This window comes from Peromyscus californicus, unplaced genomic scaffold (genome assembly GCF_007827085.1).
Source record: "Peromyscus californicus insignis strain IS unplaced genomic scaffold, ASM782708v3 Scaffold_15__1_contigs__length_86483966, whole genome shotgun sequence".
NCBI lineage: Eukaryota > Metazoa > Chordata > Mammalia > Rodentia > Cricetidae > Peromyscus > Peromyscus californicus.
In genome coordinates this window covers 57,523,414-57,537,510 of record NW_026294447.1, presented here as the reverse complement: position 1 = coordinate 57,537,510, position 14,097 = coordinate 57,523,414, and the positions used below count along the sequence as shown (strand labels likewise).

Here is a 14,097-nt window from a genome sequence, read left to right as displayed (position 1 = left end):
GTCACCCCACTGACACCAGCGCCGATCCAGAAAACACAGATGGATTGGACTGGTGACAGCCAGCATGTCTGGTGAGGTAGAGTGGGCCAAAGAAAGGGATGCTGGAAGAGAAAATGGCTAGAGAGAGGCTTCAGCAGCCTAAAGTGGGGACCAAAGACGTGGAGATAATAAAAAAACAGGAGAAAACACACACGCATTCATGCACTCGCTCATGCAGGGGAAAGTGGGCACTCTGGCTTAAGGGTCTACCCCACGTGGTTCCTCAGCTCCTCTTCACCTGAGCAGGAGCATTGGTGCCACTCAACGACCTTTTACGTGGAACACTTCTAACAGGAAAGAGAAAAACAAGGGGCATTTTAAAACAGACAAACACGCATGCCACAGGAACTGGCTCTGGATGCCCTACCCAAGAGGGATTCTACAGGATGGGCCAGAAAATGAGAAAGACAGAGGTTAAGGAATATTTGTAAGACATGTTAATGTTCTCTCTCTCTCTCTCTCTCTCTCTCTCTCTCTCTCTCTCTCTCTCTCTCTCTCTCTCTGTGTGTGTGTGTGTGTGTGTGTGTATGTTGTTTTGTTTAATCTCAGCACTTGGGAGGAAGAGGCAGGTTGGTCTCTGTGAGCTCCAGGCCAGCATAGTCTACTTAATGAGCTCCAGGACAGCCAGAGCTACATAGTGAGACCCCATCTCAATAAATACATAAATAGAAAACATTAATATACCTTACAAATATGATTATTACTATTGTTCAGGTAACTAAATGTCACGTGTCCATTCATCAGTTACCAGGGAACACACGCATGCTTGTGCACACACGTGGGTGTGAGTCTACGTTCTCATACACAGTTTCTGCAATTAATATTCAAATCCACCATCTAGACAGAGTCAAGGTGGAAACATAAAGGAAAAAAGAAAAAGAACAGCCCTGGAGGGGGGCAGACCGGAGAAGACTGAGGCGGAGGAAGTGTGTTGGTTCTCCACTTAAACACCGGAGTTCCTCCTCACAACGAGTCCCACCAGACTCTGAAGCTGTAAAATGCTTTCGTTCAAAAATGAGCAGCCAGATTTTTCATTTCTTCACACAAGGTCGTCTGTCTGCCAATCACTCCGTATTCTACTGCAGACGGTATGGCAGCTCCGAAGCTGTGCTTGGACCTGCCTTCTGGCCTCCCTGCCCCCACTGGGGGAGCATTCCAGTCATCTAACCACACATCCTCTTACTGTGAGCAGCTTGTGGTTAGCCACAGAAGCATTACAAAGCCCACGTGTGAGCATATGAGAATACACTTTCAGATACCCGCCTTCAGGGCTTTTAGGTCTGCCCCCTATTCCATGTCTTCATTTCTTGTAGAATCCTTACAGTGTAGAATCCCTACAGTTGGACAAGACAGGAGACCTAGTGCCATACACAGGGAACGTTCTGGAGTCAGAAGGTCTGGAGTACCATGACCCTGAATGAGTCAGGCAATGTTGGACTCACAGCTCATCTGGGCATAAAGAATGATGAGTCTCTTCTATGGGACTGCTCAGTGACACACTCATAAAGCTGTGACTAAGAGCTGGGGAGGTGGCTCAGTGGATAAAATACCTGCTGTAAAGGTCCTGAGTTCAACCCCAGCACCCACATAAAACCCAAGGGGGATGCACACAGCTGTAATCCCACCACTGGAGAGGCAGAGGCAGGAAGATCCCCAGGGCTTACTGGCCAGGTAGTCTAGCCAAGTCAGCAAGCCCTCAGTCAACCAATGAGAGACCCTGTCTCAAAAAAGAGAGGGAAGGAAGGAAGGAAGGAAGGAAGGAAGGAAGGAAGGAAGGAAGGAAGGAAGGAAGAAAGGAAGGAAGGAAGAAAGGAAGAAAGGAAGAAAGGAAGGAAGAAAGGAAGGAAGAAAGAAAGAAAGAAAGAAAGAAAGAAAGAAAGAAAGAAAGAAAGAAAGAAAGAAAGAAAGAAAGAAAGAAAGAAAGAAAGCGTGACTAGCTATTGAGGAAGAGATTCACTCCAATCTCTGGCCTCTACATACATGAACATGCGTGCGCACACACAGGCATGCATGCACACACACTGAGTAAAATGAGCAAGGACGTGAAAATTAATGTGGGAAATCCTGTTGCAGCAACCAGATCGCTTAGCATCCAGCCCCTGCCTTAACCTCCCAATGCCACCAAGTGGCAGCACCTGGAGCCGGTGGTCCCTGGCTGGAAAGCAGGCAGACTTGTTAACAGAGGCTGAAACGTGCCTCAGCCTGGCTGTGTCTTGCCAGCTCACAGCTGCCTCCTTTCACACTTCCCAACTCCTGTAATCCATCCACTCCAGTTCACTGCACACCGATGGCTTAGATACAATGCTTGAAACAACCCTTTCACAGAGGTCAATCAAAGCAGGAACACAGCTTCCATTCTGAACTGCCCCAGATCCTTATCTGAGGTGAAGGTGTGTGGGTTGTGGTTAGGAACAAGTTTCCTCAGAGAAAGTCCATCAGGTGGGTAGGGAAAGACTCCTCGGCAAATTCAGCATGTGTTTGGCCCATATGGACAGGTGAGTGTGTGCCGCACCAGCGAAGGCTCAGCAATCAACTAGACAGTCAAACCGTGAAGCGGAGGGGTCCAGAGTCCTCATCATCTGTGACAGTCGTCGCCCTGCAAGCTGCCATGTGCTGGGCAAAGCATGCGATCCTGGCTCGCCTCCACCTTGCAGTATATGGAGTGAGGGTTTCTTGGGGCACGCTGGCACTAATTACAAGCAAGAGCCACATGCCACGAAGCTCATCATGGGGAATTATGAAGCTAGAGCACACCGACAAAACAAAGAACTGTGTTACCCCTCACTCCATCGGAAAAAAAAATCATAATAAAAGAAGGTGTCCAGGCAAAGCTAAAAAGGGTTTAAATGAAACCATTTAGAGACAGACTGCTACTGTGTGAGTCTGAAGTATTCCTCACACACTCAAGTGTTTGAACACTTGGTCACCAGCCAGAAGCATAGAACTATTGGGGTGTGTGGAATCTTTAGGAGGTGGGGCTTACCAGATAGAAGTGGGTCACTGGGTGCAGGCACCCAGCAGACACTCCTGACACCTACAGTGGGAATGAAGGCCTTCAGTTCTTCTCTTCTGGCCTCACTGGAGCCTCTCGTGAAAGATGACAGTGCATCTACCATTATTCCTCATATCCTAGCCATCCAATATCTCAGAAACCATAACACATAAGAATACCAGTGTAGATGGAGTTTTCCTGCCTGGCCCACAGTCAGGACAAATCTCTCTCACCTGCCAGTCCCACAGCCATCAGACCCAACCAAGTAAACACAGAAACTTACATTGGTTACAAACTGTATGGCCGTGGCAGGCTTCTTGCTAACTGTTCTTACAGCTTAAATTAATCCATTTCCATTAATCTATACCTTGCCACATGGCTCGTGGCTTACCGGCATCTTCACATGCTGTTTCTCATCATGGCGGCTGGCAGTGTCTCTCTGACTCAGCCTTCCACTTCCCAGTTTTATTCTCCTCCTTGTCCCGCCTACACTTCCTGCCTAGCCACTGGCCAATCAGTGATTTATTTATTGACCAATCAGAGCAACACATTTGACATACAGACCATCCCACAGCATACCAGCATGCTCATTAGTATAAGAAAGAAAGGTAAGATTTCTGAGAACCATGAAGACAAAGAGAGACGCTTTCTTCTCAACCATTCTGCTGGGGAAACAACTGAAAACCCCACCAGCATTTTACCAACCTGTACAAACCTAAAGATTGAGTTAACTCAGGACCAAAAATACACATCATACAGCTGTGTCACCACAGAGTATCTGCACCTCCGAACCATCTTCAAGGCTTCCTGACAAGTTTTACAGTTTCTCTGTTCTCCTCTGAATCCCCAGCTCTTCAGGAGTCCTTTCCTCCTAAGCCTGTGGACCTGCCATCCTACCCCTTGTGACCACAGCTGGCAGGTCCACATCCTCCCACAACCTCTGCACAACCTCATCAACTTAACCTCATCCATTATCTATGCTGGGGTCTCCAACAAAGCCTCCCCTGCTTCAGAGCTCAATCTACTGTAGACAAGTGTGTGTGTGAGTGTGTGTGTGTCTATGAGACATGATGTTAAATGGATTGCCTTGTTTCTACTTGGGCTCTCTCACCCCTGTGAATGGCCAACTGTGCAGCCAGTCATTAATGTAAACATAGGTACACCCCTAGCTAATTCCCAATTTCTTATGATTAACATCAAATCAATCACCAAGTCCTGTTGATTTTAAACATGAACATCATAGACCATCCAGTGCTTTGCCTCTGTCCCTTGCATCTTCTCAGCCTCCTCCTTGGCTTGTCCCTGGTCATTTGCTGTTTGGGATCCTCCAACAACCTCCATGCTTTACCCCACAGCAGTTCCCGCCCCCCTTTCCATGCCTCCTTATCACGCCAGCATGATCTTCCTAAAAAAACAAAAATGCAGTAATCTTGTGCACTACTTTCAAAGTCCGGCCACATGGAGAGGCAGTGTGGAGACTGTGGACCAGAGATCACAAGAAACACCAGAGAGTTCTGTAATCAGCTTCTCAGAATGAGTGAGGGGCCAGTGAGATGGCTAAGAGCTGTGAGATAATGCTTTTGTACACTGGTTTAATAAAACACTGATTGGCCAGCAGCCAGGCAGGAAGTATAGGCGGGATAAGCAGACAAGGAGAATTCTGGGAAGAGGAAGGCTGAGTCAGGAGACGCCAACCTGCCGTCCACGGAGCAGCATGCAATGACACACAGGTAAAGCCACGGAAAACGTGGCGACATATACTTTAACAAAAATGGGCTGGGTTTAAGTGTAAGAGCAAGTCAGTAACAACCCTTACTTGGGTCTGAGCAGCTCTGGGACTGGCGGGTGAGAGAGATTTGTCCTGCCCCTGGGCCAGGCGGGACACAGGAAAACTCCCAGCTACAGCTAAGTGAGTAAATGTGCTTGCTGCCAATGTAATTTCTGCTGTGAGTGTCCCCTGTCCGAGGGGAAGCACTCGGCACATGCCCCTTGGCTTCTTGCCTGGCTTTAAGTTTGGTGCCCTACCCCAGCTTCAGCATCGACTGAACTGTGGGCAGTTTCCCGGATGCTACACATTCTCTCCTGCTTCCTGGTCTTTCAATCTTCACATGCGCGCACGCGTGCGCACGCACACACACACACACACACACACACACACACCTTCTTTACCTGACTTAATTATACTGCTCTTCCAAGCTCAACTCAGGTCATATCCTTCCCAAAACACCTCTGGTCTTCACTACCTAAAAAGCAAGCTGAGCTGGGGGACCCTCCCCACTAATGCCACAGAACCCCTGTATTTACCATGGTCATAAGGCATATTTCCTGGACCCCTTTCACATCCAACCAGGGTACCTAGAAGTTGGGGAAAGCATTGTTCATGCTTGTGCCCTAAGCGCCTGGCTCATCCAGTGTGAAGTCATCCCCTGGAGTGGGCCACGGGCGTCATCATCTCTAAACCTCCTGAGTGGCAATTCTAAACACACAATGCACTCACTCCTGAAATTCCCTGAGACACCCCCTCAAGGAGTACAGAAGGTCAAGAACATTTTCCTAATAACATCTTGCTGACATTTCCTATGTCACCATGTGACACCGGTATGACGGTGGAAATGCCAGTAGGCAGGACAGGGCGGTGACACCAAGGGTTCAGAGTCTTCGTTGCTGCCTACTCACCATCAAAATGAAAGTTCACCTAAGGTAACTTGAAGCAGCCTAGGATACCAGGCTATTCAAGATGGACCCTCAAGCACGGGTCTTGTTATATATAAAGCATGTCAAGTCCCAGGGTGTCAGAGCAGCACACTGTGCAGTCCAGCTGTGAGCCTTCTCTGAGGCACTCTGATTTTCCCTCAGAAGAACGGCCAGTGGACAAACTACAAGTCCTCACACCAGAGAGTTCTGTAATCAGCTTTTCAGAAGGAGTGAGGAGTCAGCGAGATGGCTGAGTGAGTGAATATGCTTGCTGCCAAGCCTAGCACCCTGAGCTCAATGGCTCACTCACTTACTCACTCACTCACTCACTCACACAATGTGATCATAACAAGCCAGGAGCGAGCCTGTCACTTTAAGGAAAATAACTGAACAGTGCTTGACATCAGTAACCCTGAGCTTTCCAAGGGGAAGAAAACCAAAACTTTGCAAACTTTTATCAGCTGTTAGCTGCCTAAAGACTCTTTGGATAACACAGTGGTGGCTCCGACTCTCAGAACACTAGGATACTGAATAAGACAGTGCGTCACAAGTGAATACTCTACACAACTCAGTGACTTCATGCTCCTCAAGTGGCCTAAGCGTGTCATTACAAGGTCATATATGGGGAAAGGGCCATTTGAATGCAGGAGGCGACACAAGGCTGAGGACTTGGGCACATGGCCAAGCTGAAGGATGAGAAGTAAAGCTGTCAGCAGACCTCGCTCCATCAAAACCAGTTGCCAGGCATGGCCTATAACCAGGAACTAGGAAGGTGGAAGCGGGAGAATCCTAAGTGAAGGCCTGCCTGGGTTACAGCGAATCTGAGGCCAGGCTGTGTTGTAGAATAGAATATTTGTTTAACTACGTAAACATGTGTTGCAGAATAATTGTTCAACTATGTAAAGATGTGCTGCTGTTTCACCTTGCCTGCTTAAGGCACCTGATTAGTCTAATAAAAAGCTGAATGGCCAATAGCTAGGCAGAGGAGGGATAGGCGGGGCTGGTGGGCAGAGAGAAAAGGGTAGCCAGCCAGCCAGCTGGGGCCAGTCAGCCAGACATGGAGGAAGCAGGAAAGCAGGATAGACAGTACGTAGATGAGGTACACGAGCCTCGGGGCAGCACACAGATGAATAGAAATGGGTTAATTTAAGTTAAAAAAAAAAAAAGCTAGCTAGAAACAGGCCTAAGATAACGCCAAGCATTCGTAATTAATAATAATATTCCGTGTCATGATGTGGGGGCTGGTAGTCCAAGAAAGCCTGCTACAAGGCTGGGCTGCACAGCATAATCTTGTCTCAAAAAAACCAAATATACAACACACACACACACACACACACACACACACACACACACACACACACACACACGTGCACTCAGAAACAAAAACAAGAGCCAGAAATGTAGCTCAGTTCACAGAACGCTTGCCCAGCATGCGCAAAGCTCGAGGTTTGGCCTCCAGCACAACATAAACCAGCTGTGCTGATACAAGCCTGCAGTCCCAGCACTCAACAAGCACAAGTGAAGAATCAGAAGACCAAGGCCAACCTTAGCTATGTAATGATGTCAAGGCCAGCCTGGGCTACACAAGACCTTGCCTCAATAAGGAGTGCGGCAGATGGCTCAGAGGTTAAGAGCATTTCCTGACTTTGTATAAGAGGTCCTGAGTTTGGTTCCCAACACCCACAGCAGGTGGCCCAGAACGTTTGTGACCCCAGCTCCAAGGGACCTGACACCTCAGGCCTCTAAGGGCACCTGCACACATGTGCATATTCCCAGACAGACAGACAGACAGACACACACACACACAAATAAAAAACACCCTTTAAAAAACCCACAGACCCCTTCCTGCTCTTAGACATTGACTGTGGCACCTGGCCTTGAATATCACACTTGCACCCGCCATTTCCACCATTTCCGCCATTTCCACCCATGCTTTCCTCATCCCAAACACAGCACCCAGCTTTCAAACTTGGGCCAAATGGAGAGACACCCTGGATCAGGAGAAACCCCGTGGGCCAGGAATGACAAGAACTTCACTCTGGTTCTCAGGCCCCCAGCTCCCCTGATGAAGCAGGGGACCCCTCTAAGTCCTTGCACCTTTACCTCAGCACCAGAAATGCCCACCTGCCTACAGACATTGGTACTAGAGTCAGACTCCAGCACAGCATTCCCAGGCAGACCTTGGGTATTCCCTGGAGTAAGCGGGAAAGGTTAGCATGAGGGCAGGGGAATGGCACTTTGACTTTCATGCTAGGAACATCAGAAGCCATCCCACTGCGAGTGCTGCTGCCTGAAACCTGGCATCAAGACTGTCAGGCATCTCTCTCCAAGGGACCACCCCTCCCTCTACACATAACACAAAACCCTCATCTCCACCACTCAACGTCAGGCTCCCCAAAGTGATGATCTTTTAAATCATAAGGAAGAAAGAAAAACTGTCAGACACCCTAAAAATCTCATTAGCATTTAAAACTCAACAAAGTAACCTGGAAATTGTCCTCTGCTGGTCCCTGGTGACTTATTCAACTAATCCCCAAGCCTGCCAGGCCGTCAAAAGCATCCTTCCTGACTGCGGGGAGTATTACAAAGAGATGGCTGCAATTTGGCTATCTGAAAGAAGTATCTACTCACCCTCATTTTAACAAAGACAAATGAAAAGGAAGCATTGTTTATAGAAAAGAATGGATCAGCCCGTGGCAGTCACGACACAAGAGGGCACGTCACTTCTGTATTGGAAGGCACTCTGCTCTCTCAAATAGAGTTGTGCAGGGCGGTTGGGCTCATGAAGCCAGTGATAGGGCAATGCTGAGCCATGAGGTATAGGTGCTATAAAAAAGTACTAGATCAAACCCATTTGGACCCTGGTTCTGCCACTCCGCAGCTGCCTGAGCTGGAGCAATGAGCCTTGCCTCTCAGCTGGCCTGGCGGCAAAGTTGTTCCTGATTTTGGCTCTCACTCACTGGGCATTCATCTTTGCCAGGACAGTGACAACCCCACCCCCACCCTGTCACACACGTGCATGCTGGCCTTTCTGCTCTAGGGGTGCAGTCCGTAGTTAGGGACAGGATCTGTGCATCACCTGGTGTATTTGGGACAGGACACACACTGCCTTGAGGTATTGGGGCTCAATAGCCTCAGGCACCGTAGGACGCCAGCCTCTGCAGGATCTGCAAATGCATGGCTTTGGCTCATTCTTGAGTGCAATCCAGTCTTGATGTATAGTTTTATAATCTATCAATTTAAAGGTGACTTATAATGAAATTGGAACTACTGAGCCTCCTTTCAGATTGCTGGTTGTTTTCTATGATGAACTCTGTCGGACACTCTCTTCTCTTGTTTCATTGAGTTTTGGATTTTCTCTGTTTCTCACTGTTTAGCCTGGGCTGATTCTGAACTCAGGATCAGACAGTCTCATCCTCCCAAGTGCTGGGATTATAGACATATGCCATCACACCCCATACCCCTTTCATTTTTCCCTGTTTAAGGAAAAGAACCAGCATCAACTCTCAGAAGTTACAAAACCACAGAACAGCTGAAGGTAAATGCATGTTCTCTGTCACCCACCAGATCCCACACAGGCATCTGACATGTACAGGAGAAGATGGCCTCAGGCTTCTGAGAAGGGTCTCCCAGACAGACAAGGTGTACCCTGGCAACTGACTCAGGTACCAATAACCTTATGGTCAGTGAAATGGAATCTTGACATGGTGGTGCATGTTCTGGTGGTAGATGTCTATTTTCCTAGCATTTGAGAGGCAGAGGAAGGACCATGATTTTGAGGCTAGTCTGAGCCACACAAGGAGACCATCTCTAAATAAGTAAATATACAAATACATTTGCTTTTATTTTTATGTGTATGAGTATTTGGTCTGCATGTATATATGTGTACCACGTGCATGCCTGGTTACTTTGGAGATCAGAAGAGGGCACCAGATCTCCTGGGACTGGAGTTGCAGACAGTTGTGAGCCTCCATGTGGGTGCTGGGAATTGAACCCGGGTCCTCTGGAACAGCAACTAGTGCTCTTAACCACTAGCCAACTCTTCAGACCTAAATAAACTTATAAACTTTAATTTGTCTCAATTCAGGTCTGAATTCCATTGTAGCTGAAGGAATCACGTAAGTCTTTAATGGCATGTCTCCACAGTTTTTAGTAGGCAAAGATATTTGCCTTTATCAGGTTTGTTTTGTTTTGTTTTTTCAACTTTTTCTGCAACTATAATTTTCATGTATTTGCTGTGGAGATGCACAGGCCAGGTCATCTGAAATTTTGCCTTGAAGACTGTGATTTGAAAGCTGAGAGACATTTGTTTTTATCCATTAAACCAAAAAGCCAGTCTTCCTCCTGAATGGGGCTGGCCTTTGTTGTGCCCTCATTGAGAAACACAAAATCCACAGGGCTGGTATTGCAAAGCACACAAAACTGGTTCAGCCCTACCCATAATCCTTTTGTTCAGATAACAGGATTGATCTTCTGGAAAAGGTGGCTAGGAAGAGGCTGGGCCAAGCGAGTGTTCCTTTCGAAGGGTAACACCCAATGTGTTCAGCCCCAAGGAGACTCTGGAGCCTATGGGGTATTGGAGTTTTTTGTTCGTTTGTTTTTGGCTGGCGGGGGTGTGGGGAAGGGTAGGGTTTGTAACTCCTTGGTCTACCTCCCCTCATTAACAGTGCTCCAGATAAGAGAAACACTGCACTCAGAAACGTTTTATCTGCAAAACCATGTAAGAACGATTTGTTTTATAAAGCATAGGCTTTATATAACCAAAGAGTAGGTAACTAAGCTGGGCACTAGGAACTCAAATTATTCTGAGCTTCTGTCCAAAGGTTTGTATTATTCCCTTAACCCTTGCTGCTTTGGGGTCATCCTTCAGCGAGGGCTGTCCTCCAAATGCCTCCCCTAAATCTTGGCACTGTGAGTCTCTTTGCAAGGAGGGACCCTAGGAAGCGAACCGTAGAGACGATTGTGTGTGGAGAAGAGTGGGACAAAGGAGCACTGGGAAATGCATTGTGCAGCCCCAAGGGGTCACGGAGAGGTTTATGGCTAGGGGAGAAAGGACGGACCCCTCAATGCTGTGTGGCTTGTCCAAAGGCCAGATGGTCTGTAAGCCAGAACAATCCTAGTCACAATGCATCAGGAAGGAATCACCGTCAAGACAGGATTCCAAGAACCACCAGCTGCACTTTCAGATTTAGGTCTGGAAACACTCCCTGGCTGGCCTTCCTCAGCCCATATCCACCTATTGGGGTATCACAAAGGCACAGCCACAGGAATGTCCTCCGTCAGGCACCCACATACTGTAGGTGGTGACTGATGCAGCCAGAGGATGCCCCAGCTGTCCAGGCACCCAACAGAACCAGCAGGCCTAAACTGCCAAGAACGCATGCAATCCATCCCTCAGCAGTACCAACGGCAATGAACAGTTCTGGTTCCTTCCCAAAGTGAGGCAAGGCACAGTTCTCTAGGGTGAGTGAACGCAACAGAGGTTGCATTCCTGGGGGTGCCTTATCAGGAAGGACAGAAATAAGCAGTCACGTGGCCCAAGAGAACCCCTGGGTCCAAGACCACATCAGTGATGGTAGAGTCCCCTAAGACTGTACCATTGAGGGACATGGCAGACATCTTTGTGTAAGTTCAGTCTCATTGCTGATGAGCCTGTGAGAGAGAAGGGGCAGAATTCAGAGGCCCTTGGACAGACATATCTGGATACAGGGATAGAGAAAGAAAAACTGAGTGTGACGGCATGTGTCTTTAATCCCAGCACTCAGGAGGCAGGTGGATCTCTGTGAGTTTGAGGCCAGTCAGGTCTACATAGTAAGTTCCAGGCCAGCCAGGACCTACATAGTGAGACCTTGTCTCAAGAAAAAAAAAAAAAAAAATATATATATATATATATTTTATATATATCCATATATATATGGAGAGAGAGTAGGAAACAAGTTGCCAAGCAATCCAATGAAGTATTTTTAAATAAATAATAATTGTCAATTAAATTTTCAAATAATGTACAGGGTGATGTGATGTTTTGATATACATGCACAATGTTGAGTGATTAAATCTAATTAACACCCTCCATTACCCATACACTCATACACTCATACACTCATCATTCTGGGAGTCAAGAACGTAGAAGCATTACTATTTTAAAACAAGCTAGTATTAACTGTGCATTAATCCTTGTGTGGATTATGGCCACCAGACCGAGGTTTATAGTTCACAGAATAGTCATAGAGATTATTTCCCTCAAGACTTATAAGAAATAGGAACCCCAATGTACAGCACAGGAAACTGAGGCAGATACTATAGGTGGTGACTGATACAGCTAGTTAGGCAGTCTGCCTGAGCGTGCATGCCACAAAGAGCCATCACTTCGGGGCTGAGCTTTGAAAAGCGATGTGCGGTGATCAGCATTTATTTCCTGGGGCCTTTTGAAGGCTGCAGCAGAGAGATGCCTGTGGACAGGGAAATCCAAGCCCTCGGTTCCTCATGTATGGAAAACACTGACACCCGCCCCTCGGCAGGAATTTGGTGAGGGGGAGCAGAGCCACTCCCACGAAGCTCTGGAGTGGGGCTGCCAAGCAGATGGGAAGAATCAGACTCCTCAGGCCACACACTAGGCTTTGTTTACAATGGACACACAAATTCCCGCTGAACAAAGCAAGAAGGAAGGAAGGGCCGATGAGTTTAGCAAAGTCAGTGGGACCTTCCTGAACTCAGCTTTCTCAGGATGAGACTAGCAGGCTTGATTTTCTCGACACCTGACTGCTCTAGGGCAGAGTTTCTTAGACTCCACCCACTCCAGATCCCTGGTCCCCTTTATATGACTGCAGGTAGATAGAACGATAGAACAGGAAAGAAAGCAGACATTTACCGATAGTAAATCAAAAAGAAAATGGCTTTTTTTTTTTTTTTTTTTTTTTGAGACCAGGTCTCACTATGTAGCCTTGGCTGGCCTGGAACTTGCTACAAAGACTTGGCTGACCTCAAGCTGACAGGGGTCCTCCTGCCTCTGCCTCCTGATTGCTGGGGAAGAAATTTATTTTAAAATAATTCTTTGGTATACACATAACTTTACCATTTATTTAAAGCAAATTTGCATTCTAATGAGATGGATACTCTTATTTATTTTTCTGTAAAGATAATAATTACAGAATTAAACAAATAAATAATTCTGTAATTAAATCTTAGCTTGGAAGTTTGATACTTCTGGACATAAACCATCTTTCAACATCTTTCAGAGTTGACCGATATTTTGATTTTATAATTGTCAATGCTGAAGGAGCCACTTCACATAAATACATCATACAGAAGAGCAGAAGTATGTTTAAGGCCATTTCAGAGGTTGTTTGACATTCTGGCCTAGCCCTAAGCCAAAGTCATTGAATGATTCTTTGTAATGAAATTCAAGTCAGCAGCTCAAACAACACTTAAAAATCATTCAAGCACAATGTGGCACAAACGCATATGTACAAGGGCCATGCAAGTTTTTGTTTTTCCGTAAGTAAACCAGGGCAGCTCTCTAAGAGTGGAAATCTTCGTATGCATGCATCGTAAAGCCAGATTCTGATGGGAGCTGAGGTGTCTCAGGCAGTGTTGGTTGGTGCTGAGTGGCGTGAGGACATGCACACTGCAGAGCTCTCCCACTGTGTGCTCCTCGCCAAGGCTTTCGGTGAAGCTGTGTGATACACACTGGTGAGTGTGGCCAGAAACACCTTGGATGAATTTGATTTTTAATTAATTCTCGGTGGTCGTCCATGCAGGCACCTTCACTGCTGCCAACTTTTCCATGAATCCCACATTTGGTTACACAGCGCCCCGTGGGGCTGCAACCCACAGTTTAAAAAGCTGAGTTCTAGAGGACACTGTGTGACCAGTGATTGGTAGATGCCCTCATGGTTCCTCAGGACATGAGTCACCTAAATGTCAAGTTTGAGTAAAAAATGTCACCCAAGTGTTGAGCCAGTGTCCACAGGTGAGGCAAGTGGAGGAGGCTTGATCACCAGAACATACTGGTCCCTACACTGCATACTCTTCCCTAAACCACTGGGCCCTAATATGCTCTGAATTCTGATCCAGATGTTCAAATGAAAGTATGGGACATGGAGCCAATACGCGAGAAGAGTCTAGGGTAGTACCCACAGCCACACTCAAAACCAGCTGTGCACAAGGGCCTGGGTGTCGCTAGGTGGTGACACACTTGTTTGCATGCACGGGACTCTGGATTTCATCTCCAGCACCACAGACAGAGCAAAACCAAACCAAACCCACACCATTATGGACCAGCAGAACCATTAAACTAAGAGAAATCACTAGAAACCATTGAAAACCACACGTTTCGATTTCTGAGTCTGAAATTGCAACTGAGCGATGGTCAG

At 47.1% G+C, this 14,097-nt stretch overlaps 1 protein-coding gene across 4 annotated transcripts in view; it reads right to left on the bottom strand.

Moving 5' to 3' along the window:
- The window catches only part of Eml1 (EMAP like 1), a 110,028-nt gene that overhangs the window by 77,099 nt on the left and 18,832 nt on the right, over window positions 1–14,097 (bottom strand). The window contains exon 1 of one of the 4 annotated variants that reach the window (XM_052738941.1): window positions 8,212–8,327. The exons of the other annotated variants lie outside the window; for them this stretch is intronic. The gene's annotated coding sequence lies outside the window, so the exon portion shown is untranslated. Of the gene's footprint in view, window positions 1–8,211; window positions 8,328–14,097 lie in introns of those variants that run through there. 4 annotated transcript variants of the gene reach the window in all.